General features: G+C 41.2%; 1 pseudogene; it reads left to right on the top strand.

Annotated features, from left to right (window-relative positions):
• The window catches only part of LOC119522067, a 52194-nt pseudogene extending 39890 nt beyond the window's left edge, over positions 1–12304 (top strand).
• The last annotated feature ends 4595 nt before the right edge of the window (positions 12305–16899 follow it).

Genomic DNA, 16899 nt, shown 5'->3' with positions numbered 1-16899 from the left:
GACATAGCACAGTCATCCCTCAACAGAGGACCCGGGGTGCACAGCCTGGAAGAGGGGCCCACTTGCAAGTCTCAGGAGCCATACGCCAATACCAAAGACTTGTGGGTCAGTGGCAGAGGCAAACTGTGGCAGGACTGAACTGAAGGATTAGACTATTGCAGCAGCTTTAAAACTCTAGGATCATCAGGGAGATTTGATTGTTAGGGCCACCCCCACTCCCCGACTGCCCAGAAACACGCCCCACATACAGGGCAGGCAACACCAACTACACACGCAAGCTTGGTACACCAATTGGGCCCCACAAGACTCACTCCCCCACTCACCAAAAAGGCTAAGCAGGGGAGATCTGGCTTGTGGAGAACAGGTGGCTCGTGGACGCCACCTGCTGGTTAGTTAGAGAAAGTGTACTCCACGAAGCTGTAGATCTGATAAATTAGAGATAAGGACTTCAACTGGTCTACAAACCCTAAAAGAACCCTATCAAGTTCAGCAAATGCCACGAGGCCAAAAACAACAGAAAATTATAAAGCATATGAAAAAACCAGACGATATGGATAACCCAAGCCCAAGCACCCAAATCAAAAGACCAGAAGAGACACACCTAGAGCAGCTACTCAAAGAACTAAAGATGAACAATGAGACCATAGTACGGGATATGAAGGAAATCAAGAAGACCCTAGAAGAGCATAAAGAAGACATTGCAAGACTAAATAAAAAAATGGATGATCTTATGGAAATTAAAGAAACTGTTGACCAAATTAAAAAGATTCTGGACACTCATAGTACAAGACTAGAGGAAGTTGAACAACGAATCAGTGACCTGGAAGATGACAGAATGGAAAATGAAAGCATAAAAGAAAGAATGGGGAAAAAAATTGAAAAACTCGAAATGGACCTCAGGGATATGATAGATAATATGAAACGTCCGAATATAAGACTCATTGGTGTCCCAGAAGGGGAAGAAAAGGGTAAAGGTCTAGGAAGAGTATTCAAAGAAATTGTTGGGGAAAACTTCCCAAATCTTCTAAACAACATAAATACACAAATCATAAATGCTCAGCGAACTCCAAATAGAATAAATCCAAAAAAACGCACTCCGAGACATATACTGATCACACTGTCAAACATAGAAGAGAAGGAGCAAGTTCTGAAAGCAGCAAGAGAAAAGCAATTCACCACATACAAAGGAAACAGCATAAGACTAAGTAGTGACTACTCAGCAGCCACCATGGAGGCGAGAAGGCAGTGGCACGATATATTTAAAATTCTGAGTGAGAGGAATTTCCAGCCAAGAATACTTTATCCAGCAAAGCTCTCCTTCAAATTTGAGGGAGAGCTTAAATTTTTCACAGACAAAGAAATGCTGAGAGAATTTGCTAACAAGAGACCTGCCCTACTGGAGATACTAAAGGGAGCCCTACAGACAGAGAAACAAAGACAGGACAGAGAGACTTGGAGAAAGGTTCAGTACTAAAGAGATTCGGTATGGGTACAATAAAGGATATTAATAGAGAGAGGGAAAAATATGGCAAACATAATCCAAAGGATAAGATGGCCGATTCAAGAAATGCCTTCACGGTTTTAACGTTGAATGTAAATGGATTAAACTCCCCAATTAAAAGACATAGATTTGCAGAATGGATCAAAAAAAATGAACCATCAATATGTTGCATACAAGAGACTCATCTTAGACACAGGGACACAAAGAAACTGAAAGTGAAAGGATGGAAAAAAATATTTCATGCAAGCTACAGCCAAAAGAAAGCAGGTGTAGCAATATTAATCTCAGATAAAATAGACTTCAAATGCAGGGATGTTTTGAGGGACAAAGAAGGCCACTACATACTAATAAAAGGGGCAATTCAGCAAGAAGAAATAACAATCGTAAATGTCTATGCACCCAATCAAGGTGCCACAAAATACATGAGAGAAACATTGGCAAAACTAAAGGAAGCAATTGATGTTTCCACAATAATTGTGGGAGACTTCAACACATCACTCTCTCCTATAGATAGATCAACCAGACAGAAGACCAATAAGGAAATTGAAAACCTAAACAATCTGATAAATGAATTAGATTTAACAGACATATACAGGACATTACATCCCAAATCACCAGGATACACATACTTTTCTAGTGCTCATGGAACTTTCTCCAGAATAGATCATATGCTGGGACATAAAACAAGCCTCAATAAATTTAAAAAGATTGAAATTATTCAAAGCACATTCTCTGACCACAATGGAATACAATTAGAAGTCAATAACCATCAGAGACTTAGAAAATTCACAAATACCTGGAGGTTAAACAACACACTCCTAAACAATCAGTGGGTTAAAGAAGAAATAGCAAGAGAAATTGCTAAATATATAGAGACGAATGAAAATGAGAACACAACATACCAAAACCTATGGGATGCAGCAAAAGCAGTGCTAAGGGGGAAATTTATAGCACTAAACGCATATATTAAAAAGGAAGAAAGAGCCAAAATCAAAGAACTAATGGATCAACTGAAGAAGCTAGAAAATGAACAGCAAACCAATCCTAAACCAAGTACAAGAAAAGAAATAACAAGGATTAAAGCAGAATAAATGACATAGAGAACAAAAAAACAATAGAAAGGATAAATATCACCAAAAGTTGGTTCTTTGAGAAGATCAACAAGATTGACAAGCCCCTAGCTAGACTGACAAAATCAAAAAGAGAGAAGACCCATATAAACAAAATAATGAATGAAAAAGGTGACATAACTGCAGATCCTGAAGAAATTTAAAAAATTATAAGAGGATATTATGAACAACTGTATGGCAACAAACTGGATAATGTAGAAGAAATGGACAATTTCCTGGAAACATATGAACAACCTAGACTGACCAGAGAAGAAATAGAAGACCTCAACCAACCCATCACAAGCAAAGAGATCCAATCAGTCATCAAAAATCTTCCCACAAATAAATGCCCAGGGCCAGATGGCTTCACAGGGGAATTCTACCAAACTTTCCAGAAAGAACTGACACCAATCTTACTCAAACTCTTTCAAAACATTGAAAAAAATGGAACACTACCTAACTCATTTTATGAAGCTAACATCAATCTAATACCAAAACCAGGCAAAGATGCTACAAAAAAGGAAAACTACCGGCCAATCTCCCTAATGAATATAGATGCAAAAATCCTCAACAAAATACTTGCAAATAGAATCCAAAGACACATTAAAAAAATCATACACCATGACCAAGTGGGGTTCATTCCAGGCATGCAAGGATGGTTCAACATAAGAAAAACAATCAATGTATTACAACACATTAAAAACTCGAAAGGGAAAAATCAATTGATCATCTCAATAGATGCTGAAAAAGCATTTGACAAAATCCAACATCCCTTTTTGATAAAAACACTTCAAAAGGTAGGAATTGAAGGAAACTTCCTCAACATGATAAAGAGCATATATGAAAAACCCACAGCCAGCATAGTACTCAATGGTGAGAGACTGAAAGCCTTCCCTCTAAGATCAGGAACAAGACAAGGATGCCCGCTGTCACCACTGTTATTCAACATTGTGCTGGAAGTGCTAGCCAGGGCAATCCGGCAAGACAAAGAAATAAAAGGCATCCAAATTGGAAAAGAAGAAGTAAAACTGTCATTGTTTGCAGATGATATGATCTTATATCTAGAAAACCCTGAGAAATCAACGATACACCTACTAGAGCTAATAAACAAATTTAGCAAAGTAGCGGGATACAAGATTAATGCACATAAGTCAGTAATGTTTCTATATGCTAGAAATGAACAAACTGAAGAGACACTCAAGAAAAAGATACCATTTTCAATAGCAACTAAAAAAATCAAGTACCTAGGAATCAACTTAACCAAAGATGTAAAAGACCTATACAAAGAAAACTACATAACTCTACTAAAAGAAATAGAAGGGGACCTTAAAAGATGGAAAAATATTCCATGTTCATGGATAGGAAGGCTAAATGTCATTAAGATGTCAATTCTACCCAAACTCATCTACAGATTCAATGCAATCCCAATCAAAATTCCAACAACCTACTTTGCAGACTTGGAAAAGCTAGTTATCAAATTTATTTGGAAAGGGAAGATGCCTCGAATTGCTAAAGACACTCTAAAAAAGAAAAACGAAGTGGGAGGACTTACACTCCCTGACTTTGAAGCTTATTATAAAGCCACAGTTGCCAAAACAGCATGGTACTGGCACAAAGATAGACATATAGATCAATGGAATCGAATTGAGAATTCAGAGATAGACCCTCAGATCTATGGCCGACTGATCTTTGATAAGGCCCCCAAAGTCACCGAACTGAGCCATAATGGTCTTTTCAATAAATGGGGCTGGGAGAGTTGGATATCCATATCCAAAAGAATGAAAGAAGACCCCTACCTCACCCCCTACACAAAAATTAACTCAAAATGGACCAAAGATCTCAATATAAAAGAAAGTACCATAAAACTCCTAGAAGATAATGTAGGAAAACATCTTCAAGACCTTGTATTAGGAGGCCACTTCCTAGACTTTACACCCAAAGCACAAGCAACAAAAGAGAAAATAGATAAATGGGAACTCCTCAAGCTTAGAAGTTTCTGCACCTCAAAGGAATTTCTCAAAAAGGTAAAGAGGCAGCCAACTCAATGGGAAAAAATTTTTGGAAACCATGTATCTGACAAAAGACTGATATCTTGCATATACAAAGAAATCCTACAACTCAATGACAATAGTACAGACAGCCCAATTATAAAATGGGCAAAAGATATGAAAAGACAGTTCTCTGAAGAGGAAATACAAATGGCCAAGAAACACATGAAAAAATGTTCAGCTTCACTAGCTATTAGAGAGATGCAAATTAAGACCACAATGAGATACCATCTAACACCTATTAGAGTGGCTGCCATTAAACAAACAGGAAACTACAAATGCTGGAGGGGATGTGGAGAAATTGGAACTCTTATTCATTGTTGGTGGGACTGTATAATGGTTCAGCCACTCTGGAAGTCAGTCTGGCAGTTCCTTAGAAAACTAGATATAGAGCTACCATTCGATCCAGCGATTGCACTTCTCGGTATATACCCGGAAGATCGGAAAGCAGTGACACGAACAGATATCTGCACGCCAATGTTCATAGCAGCATTATTCACAATTGCCAAGAGATGGAAACAACCCAAATGTCCTTCAACAGATGAGTGGATAAATAAAATGTGGTATATACACACGATGGAATACTACGCGGCAGTAAGAAGGAACGATCTGGTGAAACATATGACAACATGGATGAACCTTGAAGACATAATGCTGAGCGAAATAAGCCAGGCACAAAAAGAGAAATATTATATGCTACCACTAATGTGAACTTTGAAAAATGTAAAACAAATGGTTTATAATGTAGAATGTAGGGGAACTAGCAGTAGAGAGCAATTAAGGAAGGGGGAACAATAATCCAAGAAGAACAGATAAGCTATTTAACGTTCTGGGGATGCCCAGAAATGACTATGGTCTGTTAATTTCTGATGGATGTAGTAGGAACAAGTTCACTGAAATGTTGCTATATTATGTAACTTTCTTGGGGTAAAGTAGGAACATGTTGGAAGTTAAGCAGTTATCTTAGGTTAGTTGTCTTTTTCTTACTCCCTTGCTATGGTCTCTTTGAAATGTTCTTTTATTGTATGTTTGTTTTCTTTTTAACTTTTTTTTTTCATACAGTTGATTTGAAAAAAGAAGGGAAAGTTAAAAAAAAAAAAAAGAAAAAGAAAAAAGACAAACAAGGAAAAAAAAAAAAAGATGTAGTGCCCCCTTGAGGAGCCTGTGGAGAATGCAGGGGTATTCGCCTACCCCACCTCCATGGTTGCTAACATGACCACAGACATAGGGGACTGGTGGTTTGATGGGTTGAGCCCTCTACCATAAGTTTTACCCTTGGGAAGACGGTTGCTGCAAAGGAGAGGCTAGGCCTCCCTGCATTTGTGCCTAAGAGTCTCCTCCTGAATGCCTCTTTGTTGCTCAGATGTGGCCCTCTCTCTCTGGCTAAGCCAACTTGAAAGGTGAAATCACTGCCCTCCCCCCTACGTGGGATCAGACACCCAGGGAAGTGAATCTCCCTGGCAACGTGGAATATGACTCCCGGGGAGGAATGTAGACCCGGCATTGTGGGATGGAGAACATCTTCTTGACCAAAAGGGGGATGTGAAAGGAAATGAAATAAGCTTCAGTGGCAGAGAGATTCCAAAACGAGCCGAGAGATCACTCTGGTGGGCACTCTTACGCACACTTTAGACAACCTTTTTTAGGTTCTAAAGAATTGGGGTAGCTGGTGGTGGATACCTGAAACTATTAAACTACAACCCAGAACCCATGAATCTCGAAGACAGTTGTATAAAAATGTAGCTTATGAGGGGTGACAGTGGGATTGGGAATGCCATAAGGACCAAACTCCACTTTGTCTAGTTTATGGATGGATGTGTAGAAAAGTAGGGGAAGCAAACAAACAGACAAAGGTACCTAGTGTTCTTTTTTACTTCAATTGCTCTTTTTCACTCTAATTATTATTCTTGTTATTTTTGTGTGTGTGCTAATGAAGGTGTCAGGGATTGATTTAGGTGATGAATGTACAACTATGTAATGGTACTGTAAACAATCGAAAGTACAATTTGTTTTGTATGACTGTGTGGTATGTGAATATATCTCAATAAAATGATGATTAAAAAAAAAAAAAAAAAAAAAAAAAAAAAATAAGCTTCAGTGGCAAAGAGATTCCAAAAAGAGCCGAGAGGTCACTCTAGTGGGCACTCTTATGCACAATATAGACAACCCTTTTTAGGGTCTAATGAATCAGAATAGCTAGCAGTAAATACCTGAAACTATCAAACTACAACCCAGAACCCTTGAATCTTGAAGACGATTGTATAAAAATGTAGCTCATGAGGGGTGACAATGTGATTGGGAAAGCCATATGGATCATACTCCCCTTTGTCTAGTTTATGGATGGATGAGTAGAAAAATGGGGGAAGAAAAAAAAAAAGGCACCCAGTGTTCTTTTTTACTTTAATTGTTCTTTTTCACTTTAATTTTTATTCTTATTATTTTTGTGTGTGATAATGAAAATGTTCAAAAATTAATTTTGGTGATGAACACACAACTATATAATGGTACTGTGAATATATCTCAGTAAAATTGAAGAAAAAATAGATTGGGGTGGTGAATGCACAACTATATGATGGTACCATGAACAGTTGATTGTACACCATGGATGACTGTATGGTATGTGAATATATCTCAATAAAACTGAATTTTTTTTAAAAAAAAAACTGCCTTTTCTGTCTTTAATATGCGAAATAAGGCCAAGGAGAAGGCAATGAGAGGTAAGCGAAAGACGATGGAACAGGCTTAGCTTACTGCAGTCACTGTTAAAGGTGCCCTGCCCCCTCAAGGTCACCTGAATCGTGGCTCCAAGCCTCAAGGGCCTTACTTCAACTGTGGGTCAGAGGGCCACTGGCAGAGAGAGTACCAGAAACCTCAAGACAACCCTCGACCCCGGGACCCACTGGGGCCTTCCCCAGGTGCCACCAACATGGGCAATGGGCCAGGAACTGCACTGACTCCCAAAGAGAAGGGGGAGCAAGACAGCCCCCCGAGCCCTGCTCACAGCAAGTGAAGAAAACTGAGGGTACCCAAGGCCACTTATGGCTCTGCTGACTTCACATCTGACCATCAAGCTAGAAGAGCCTCGGGTGACACTCAATGGGGCAGACAAGATTATTAATTTCCTAATTAAATAACACAGCCACTTACTCTGTTCTGAACTGTGACTCTGAGCCTACCTCCACCCAGACTTGCCTAGTTATGGGAGATGATGGTAAAGCCAAAACTAAAACCTTCACTACCCCTCTCCTTTTTAAGCCTAAGGACATTCTAATGTCCCATCAATTTCTCCTTGTCCCTGAATGCTCCATCCCCCCTTCTAGGGAGGATCTTCTTCACTCCCTGGGGGCCACCTTATGGCTAGTAAACCCAGCTAGTATTTACCCATTTGCCCCAAGGTCCCTACTAAATCAAGGCCTCTTGGCATCCCAAAGGAAATCCTTAAGTAAACCCATCTGTATGGGATGAAGGCATCCTGAGGCTAGACTGTAGGATGGCCCCCGTCTGCATTCAGGTTCTCAGTTCTAGATCTTAGAAGCATTTTTTGTATCCCTCTTCACCCTGACTCTCAATACCTATTTGCCTTTAAATGTCAGGGACTTAAGGATAGGGTTCCCGCCCTGCTCACTTAGACAGACAGTGCGGCCCCAAGGGTTTCAAAATAATCCCCACATCTTTAAGAATGCCTTAGCAGCAGACATCCTGGCCTTCAACTGCCTCAGAGCACAGTCTTGCAAAGCGTTAATTTTATGAACTAACATATTCCTAGTATGAAAGTGAATCTTGTTTACAGTCATTGCTAACTACAAGCCCTGAATGAATATTGAAAGTTGTAAAGGTTTATGAAAGTAAATTCTATCATAGTCAATCCTAACCAAAACATAATAAGCCTGTTTATAATATTCTTTTAAAAAAGAACTTTTGTGTAAAACTGTGTATGCATACAAAACTGAAATTTAGTTTTCTCTCTGTTAAAATAATGTAGATTGTTAGTCTACTCTTAAGGAAGTTATGAAAAATTTTTCTTAACCATCTGAGTACCCTGTCTAAAAGATAAAAATTTTATATATCAGAATATCCTAGTTAACGCTTATATTGACCTTATCACCCTTTATTTCAAAAGACACATCTTCTCACTCTTAAAGGAAAACTGTTAAAGAATTTGTTCTTTCACCTTGTAAAAGTGAAGTGCTAAAATAGCTTAATATACTACATGAAAGTATTTAGGAAGTATTACCATGATTTTCTATACATCTGTTAAACTAAAATTTGTCATATATTTAAAAATTGTATAAAATTCCTAAAAGCAATGTTCTCACTGTCCATGTTACATCCTAATATTGATCTGTGTGATGTTAGATGTTGTTAGTCATGGTTTTAGTTATTCTTAGAAAAGTTACAGATCATAAAAACCTAATTCAGCTTTATTTGACATGGAACCTAAAATAAAGAATAGGATCTTAATCAGAAAATAAAGTATTTGCAAAGTCCCTTAAAGAAAAACATGAAACTATTAAACTTTCCCACCTGGGAAATTCCTATTATTCTCTTAAGCAATAAGGGCTCCAAACTTAATAAGCCCTTAACCTTTTTTTTTTTTATTAAATTCAGTTTTATTGAAATACATTCACACACCATACAATCATCCATGGTATACAATCCACTGTCCACAATATGATAACATAGTTATGCGTTCATCACCACAATCTATCTCTGAACATTTTCCTTACATCAGAAAGAACCAGAACAAGAATAAAAAATAAAAGTGAAAAAAGAACACCCAAATCATCCCCCCATCCCACCCCATTTGTCCTTTAGTTTTTATCCCCATTCCTCCATTCATCCATACACTAGATAAAGGGGGTGTGATCCACAAGGTCTTCACAATCGCACTGTCACCCCTTGTAATCTACATTATTATATAATTGTCTTCAGGAGTCCAGACTACTGGGTTGGAGTTTGGTAGTTTCGGGTATTTACTTCTAGCTATTCCAATACATCAAAACCTAAGAGGTTTTATAGTGCATAAGAATGTCCACCAGAGTGACCTCTGGACTCCATTTGAAATTTCTCAGCCACTGAAACTATTTCCTCTCATTTTGCATCCCCCTTTTGGTCAAGAAGATACTCTCAGTCCCACGATGCCGGGTCCACATTCATCCCCGGGAGTCATATTCTGCATTGCCAGGGAGATTTACAACCCTGGGAGTCGAGTCCCACGTAGGGGGGAGGGCAGCAAGTTCACCTGTCGAGATGGCATAAGCCCTTAATCTTAAAGCTTGCCCTTATACCTATGCATAATTAAGGCCTAAGAGTCACCCCCAGAAAACTTCTTTTGTTGCTCAAATGTGCTTGCTCACTCTCGCGCTCTCTCTCTCTCTCATCACCCTAGAATTAGGGTGATGGCTTGGTTGACAAAGGGCAAGTTCCCAAAAGCAGTCAGGCCTCTAAGAGAAAGATATCACCTGGAGCCAAACAACACCCACCTGAGTGAGTCTTCTACAGAGAAGGGTGGAGCTGACCCACCCACCCAAATGCACTATCTACCCCCTGGCACAGCCCTGGAGAGAAGGGGGGTAAGAGAAAGAGTCCCCAACAAGGAAGGGCCATTTGCTTTTACAGATTAGCTTTACTTACCCTCCCCCCCTTCCTCTCTCACTTCTGTCTTTGTGTGAGTGCCTGAGTGTTCCTCTCATATGCGTACTTAATAAATTTTCTACCTGATTACTCTTTAAAAAAAAAATCCAAGAAGCCAGGAAGTTGATTGTAAATTGTCAGCCCAACCCTCTCCCACTCAATCCGGATATGGGTCCAAATCTGCGGCCAAACTGCCCCTAACTACATGAACTGGGCATTCCATAAACAAAGGGCCTTGTGGAAAGTTGATACATCATATTCAGCAAAAGCAAGGTACCTTCCATCTTTAAGCCCCTCCTCTCCCCCAAATATCAATGCAAATATTCACCCAAATATGTGATTTGTTACATATGTAAATACCCAGATAGAACCTGACTGAAATCTCAATTTCAGAGTATCATCTATAACATCAAAAAACAAGTCCATAGATTGTACACTCTGGATGATGGTATGGTATGTGAATATGTATCAATAAAATTGCATTAAAAAATTAAAAAAACAAGTCCAAAGTCACTGCTGAAATAATCCATGAGTTTATCACCATGGGAAAAGCTGAAGGCTAAAAGGGACAACCCCAAAAGACTGTGATAGCACTCGCTCTTCAAACTACCAGTCATTTGCCTCCTGACTTTAAAGCAAGCCACTTAACCAGCCACTGCTCTTGAGTCCTCATCTATAAAATGAGATTGCCAAATCTGAGAGGGAGAAGCATTTGATGAGAAATTAAGTGTGGAAAGAATCTGAGCTTCTTTGAAAAAGGTTTTCTACAAAACACAAGACTGTTGCAATTTTTTTGTCTTTATCATCTCACGACCATGCTTTAAGTAATCTACTTTTAAAGAAGAGACAAAATAAATCAAAGGCAGGGACCACTGGGAGGAAGCTCCCAGTCAGCCCGGGCAGCCTGGCAGGGCCAGGGGCCCAGCGTGAGGCCGGTCTCAAGAAAGGAGGGCTGGAGGGAGAGTAATGAGGCCACACTCGGGGGTGGAGCAGAGCGGGCCTCTGGGAAAGTGGCGGTTTCTCCAAGAGGGGAAGGGGGCCATTTCAGAAACTCACCCGAGACTGTTTAATGCAGTTGGCAACCAAGAAGCAGCAGGAAGTTGACAATATAACCCAGATCAAAGAGGCCGCTGAGCAGCTGAAGGCACACGTGGAGTCAAGTTAAACCTGGCTGACTGGGAAATTCACTTAACTCAGGTTACTAGGAGGTGACGGCCAAGAAATTCATTGATAAAAACAAGCAGCTCACCATCCAGGAGTATGGGTTGCAAACTGAGTCTTGGGGGAGCAAATCGACATCATAAACAAACTTCCAACAAAACTTGGAGCATCAGCCAGGAACCGGATCCTGTACAGCTGCTGCAGGAATCCTCGCCACTGAGCAGCACCTGAGCCTGGGGGAGCTAGGCCACCTCGTGCCTTTGTCCTTCCAGCTCACCCAGAGCTTCTTTAAGGGCCTCGTGGAGGCCATGCAGACACGTGGATACAATGCAGAGCACGCTGCAGACGTCACTGGACATTCGCCTGAAGGAAAACGTGAACTGCCACCTCACGGGTTCCCCCAGCACGAAGCCTTGTGTCTTGCTGAAAATGAGCCACTGGCCCTAATGGTCGCTCTTAAAACGCGCGCGCATGCCCACGCTGAAGCCGCAGACAACGCACGCGCGCCTGCACCTGACGGGCTGCCGGGGGCCCAGACGCTGCGCCTCGACGCCACTACTGGGAAATGAACGTGCAGGAAGTGGGCGACGCCCGCCTGGACCGCAAGCACCAGTACTGGCGCCTCAAGCGCCACGACCTCGGGGACTGGGCCTTCCGCGACGGCCAGCGCAGCTGCCTGCGGCCCCGCGACGACTCCGACCTGCTGGCTGTCTTCTTAGATTACGGAGGCCGGCGGCCTAGCCTTCTATGACGTTGCGGGCAGCATGCAGCACCTGCACACCTTCCAGGAGCCTCTCTTCCCAGCCCGGTGCCCCTGGGAAGGGGCCATCAGCATCCGGTGGCTGCCCTAGGGGCCAGGACCGGCGCCGGCTCTCCGGCCGACGGTCCCAGTGCCTCCGGTCTCCCCTGGCCTGGCCTACCGCTGCCTCTCTGATGCCTCTGCACTCGTGTCCGCCCCAGACAAATCACGCCCAGGGCTTAAGCTGGTCTTCTCCCAGGCTATCTTCAAACGTGCTCTAAGTACACGTCTGCTGCTAGCTCTTCTACACCCCCGAACCCCCACTTCTCTCACTTTTAGTCCAGGTTCCTGAAAGTGACGCACCCACTGGGCACCTGAGTGCCCCAACCCGCCAGAATATATTATACTCAGTCTTTTTTTTTTTTTTTTGGAAGGGGGTGGCTTCACAAACATTTTTATTTATATAGTTGCAATCCACTGAACAGTTTTGTTTCCTGCTTTTTCATATAACATGAGCATTATTTCATGTTATTAAATCTGATAAATTTTATTAATGATTTTTGCTAGAAAAGTTGTAGGTTTACAGAAATAAAATATATAAAATACAGAGCTACCCATATACCACCCTATTGTACTATTAACTATAGTCCATCATATACAATAGGGTTCTGTGCTGTACAGTCCCACGTTTTTATTTTTTTATTTTTATTGTAACGTATATACAACCTAAAATTTCCCTCATTAACCACACTCATATATAATTTGGTGCTGTTAATTACATTCACAATGTTGTGCTGACACCATCCATTACCAAAATTTTTCCATCACCCCAAACAGAAGCTCTGTACCAATTAAGCATTAACTCCCCATTCCATACCCCTAACCCGGCCCCTGGTAACCTGTATTCTACATTCTGACTCTATGAGTTTGCTTGTTCTAATTGTTTCACATCAGTGAGATAGTGCAGTGTTTGTCCTTTTGTATCTGGCTTATTTCACTCAACCTGATGTCTTCAGGGTTCATCAAAAAAAAAAAAAAAAAAAAAAAAAAGAGCCTGCTGGTTGCCTTTGCCTTTTCTCTTTATTTTATAAATATTTTTCTTCTTTTCCCCCAGCTATTTCTGGAGCCCATAGGCAATAATAAATAATACCCATTAACTAACCTTCTTCACTTCCTCCAGCTGGTGACACAGAGCAACTCTATTTAGGATAACATCTCCTCTGCAGAACATACCCCAAGGTTTCCTGGAGTTAAATAATAAATAATGGCAGAGAGCAAGGACACAAGAAATTAAGAGGTGGAGAAAGAGGAGTTCAGCTCTTTCTTCAGCTGAGATTTGACAAGCTTTGGTAACTGGAGCTGCTGCATACAGCAGTTTTCAGCACACTGGAAGGAGAGCTTCCCTTTAGCAGTGTTCTTGTTTCAACATATAGGACTCCATTGTGAAATCCCTTCCAGTCCACCTAATAGGCTTCCCTGTGCACCCACAAGCAGTCACAGTCCACCAGTTACCAATCGCCAGAATTTATTATACTTCCAGGTTGCAAGTTGCAAGAGCCATGGGCACAGTGCTTCGGGCCCAATGTGCTACTACCTCTGTGCTAGAACACTTAGGAAACATAATTATGAAAATCATTCATAGTGTCCACCAAATACTGCCAACTCTCTACTTTCCAGGCCCATGGTGAAATGGCATTTCTCTGTCCTCTTTGAGGTCAAGTCATGTGATTTTCTTTGGCCAATGAAAGGTAAGCAAAAGTGAGATTTGTCACTTCCTGGTGGAAGTTTTAGGTGCCAGTGTTCAATTTGCTATGTTTCTGTCCCACTGTTGCAGTGATCACAGAAATATGTGTTGAGATAAGGCCTCTGTTGTCTAGATCCCTAGGTAGCAAGAAGGAACAGAGCCTCTTATTGACCCACAAAGGACTTGCATGACCCTGAGAGTAGGCACCTCACTCATCTCTCCCTCATCCCAGCCCTGAGCGTGAATTAAACTCTTTTCATGTTAAGATGCTGAAACTTGGGGAGAGAGAGTTGTTACTGTAGCACACTCTAGACCATACTGACTGATAAAACACCCCTCTACTTTGGAACAAGAAGAATAGGCAGGCTCCAGCACTGAAGAGTCTATAATGGGCCTGAGCTTTCCATGCCCTGGAGACTCCAGCTTTGAAATTGCTTCTATTTTTAGTTGTGGCCAAGCCATGACATTTGGGAAAATAGAATCTTATTAAGTAACCAAATTAAATGAACTTGCAGATATTCCTGCATATGCTAGACATGGGCAGAAGACAAATAATGGGCAAATTAACAACATAATTGAGGATTGTCCCAGGGTAGAGTGATTGTACATAAATAGAAAGTAAGGTAAACAGGCTGTTCAAGATTCAGATCAAATGTCTACTCTGTCCTTCTAGGGCCCATTAAAAGTAGTAAAATCCCATTTATGACATGCACACAGATCAACCACCAATTACCTGCTGGGGTCAAATCACTCCCACCTACACAGTGGTGGGTATAAGCAGCTCTGTCAACACAGAAAACCTGTTAACGCTGTATCATAGAGCTCTAAATACCTACCTAAAGGTATTCCATTTGTCTTCAAAATAACCACCTAGTTAAGCAGCATGGGGTACAAAGTTGGATTTAAAGAGTGTCACTGGTTTTTTGGAATCATAAGACCATGATTAGCTTTCAAATCATCACTAGAAAACCAAAGTAATTTTCCATGGCTGCAAACCTTTAGATGCCTCATATAATTAGGATGATTGGCATATCATGCAGCCTTATGCTGGGAGACTGCTCAGGTACTTGAAGAGTGGGCCTAATAAAACCAAGACTGAGCTTAAGCTCAGGTGGGTCAGTTAGTTTCACGCAGAGAAAATCTTCCATAGCTACAAATTATACCCACAATGTGGTCTTAAGACAAATTTTGCCAAATTAGCCACAAAGGAGCTTGAATAAGCATATCTATAGCTCTCCACAATCTGTTACTGCTAATGGAAAGCTAAGCCCTATTGCTGCTCTTACTGGTTGCATCATCTCTCCAGGGTCCTGCCTACTAACAAGATTTTTCTTCCCTAAAATATTACTCTACAACAGAGTAAATGCTGACAAAGGAGTTTCATTTCTGAACAGATTCTGGACACCTTTCTTTAAATTATCACGTTAGTTGAGCTCTTTCCCCTGAACTCTGAACCCAACCATCATTTTCTTCTCTTGGAAGAAATCCAAGTCATAACCCTCCTCCCCCAACCTGCTGGTTAACTCCTGCATGGCCAGTTGCAGAGAATGGTGACTCAAAGCCTGAAACCTGGGAGCCCTAGATTCTCTTTTTCCTGGATTGCACAATCCGTCTCCAAATTCTATTCATTTTCCACCTCAACAACATTTGCACCCCATCCTTCCTCTCCATTTCCCTTGCCACTGCCCTAGTCCATGCTAGATTATTACAAAAGTCTCTGGCTGTTCTCTTTCTCTACAGTCTCATGAACCTTCAGTCTACCTCTCACTCATACCAGAGTAACCTCTCTAAAACAAAAATCTGATCTTGACACTCCTCTTACTTTAAAAAGTCTCAATCACTCCAGTGAGTAAAGAATGAATCCCAGGGCCAAGCTCCTGGATTTTCAGGTTTCTCTCAAGACATCCATTGCTCCCCTTTGCATTCGCATGCCATCTATCAGAAACTGCTTGTAGTTCTGTTCACAGTGCAAAGCTTCACACCTCCATGCTTTTCTCCATGTGGAGTCACTAACCGGAAAGTACTTCCCTTCAAGTTTTTGCCTAGGGAATCTCTACTCATCAGCTCAAATGATACCTTTATGAAGGCATTCCTGAGCCTCCTTCATCCTTTTCATTCTTTTGCGAACCCACTGTACTTGGAAAATTTTCTGACCCTGTGCTTCTTCAGTTATCTTTTGCTGCATACCAAACTGTCCCCAAACGTAGTGTTTTAAAACAACCACCATTTTATTATCTGTCATAATTCTGTGGGTGGGCTGGATTCAGCTTGATGGCTATTCTGGGGCTGTGGCCATCTGGAATACCCAAAACAGCTCACTCACATGGCTGGCAGTTGGTATGGGCTGTGGTCTGGGAGTTCAGCCTCAGTTCCCCTCCATGTGGCCACTTCATGTGGTTTGGTCTTCTCACAGCATAGTGACTAGATTCAGAGGGGAGTGTCCCAAGAGCAAAACTTCTAAGTGGAAGGAAGATAAAGCTGCCCAAACTCTTAGAAGTCCCAGAATGCCACTTCCACCACATCCTAGCCTATTTGTCAAGGCAGTCACTGGGCAGACAAAATAAGCATCAACTTTTAAAGTGAGGATCAGCATGCACAAACAGGGAGGGGAGGAATTGTTGGGGGCCATTTTTGGAGACCAGCTACCACACCTGTTGGTTTGTACTCAATCTACCCCTAAAATTCTGAAAGTTTCTTGAGGATAGATACTATGTTTTAATCATCTCTTTACCCACAGTTCTTAGCACAAGCCTGAAACAAGATATTTAGATGCTTAATATGCATTTGCTGGCTCTATCAATCAAATTAAATCAGATCAAATAGGCCCATCGTTTTGGTTTTTTTTTAATTTTTTAAAATTCTTTTAGCCCATAGTTTTTGAGTATCTACCATGTGCCATATATCTTGTTGGGTGTTAAGGAGTTGAAGAAAGAGTGCCTGCCCTCCAGGAACATGAGTCACGG

This window comes from Choloepus didactylus, chromosome X (assembly GCF_015220235.1).
Source record: "Choloepus didactylus isolate mChoDid1 chromosome X, mChoDid1.pri, whole genome shotgun sequence".
Lineage (NCBI taxonomy): Eukaryota > Metazoa > Chordata > Mammalia > Pilosa > Megalonychidae > Choloepus > Choloepus didactylus.
This window is presented reverse-complemented; position numbering and strand designations above follow the sequence as displayed.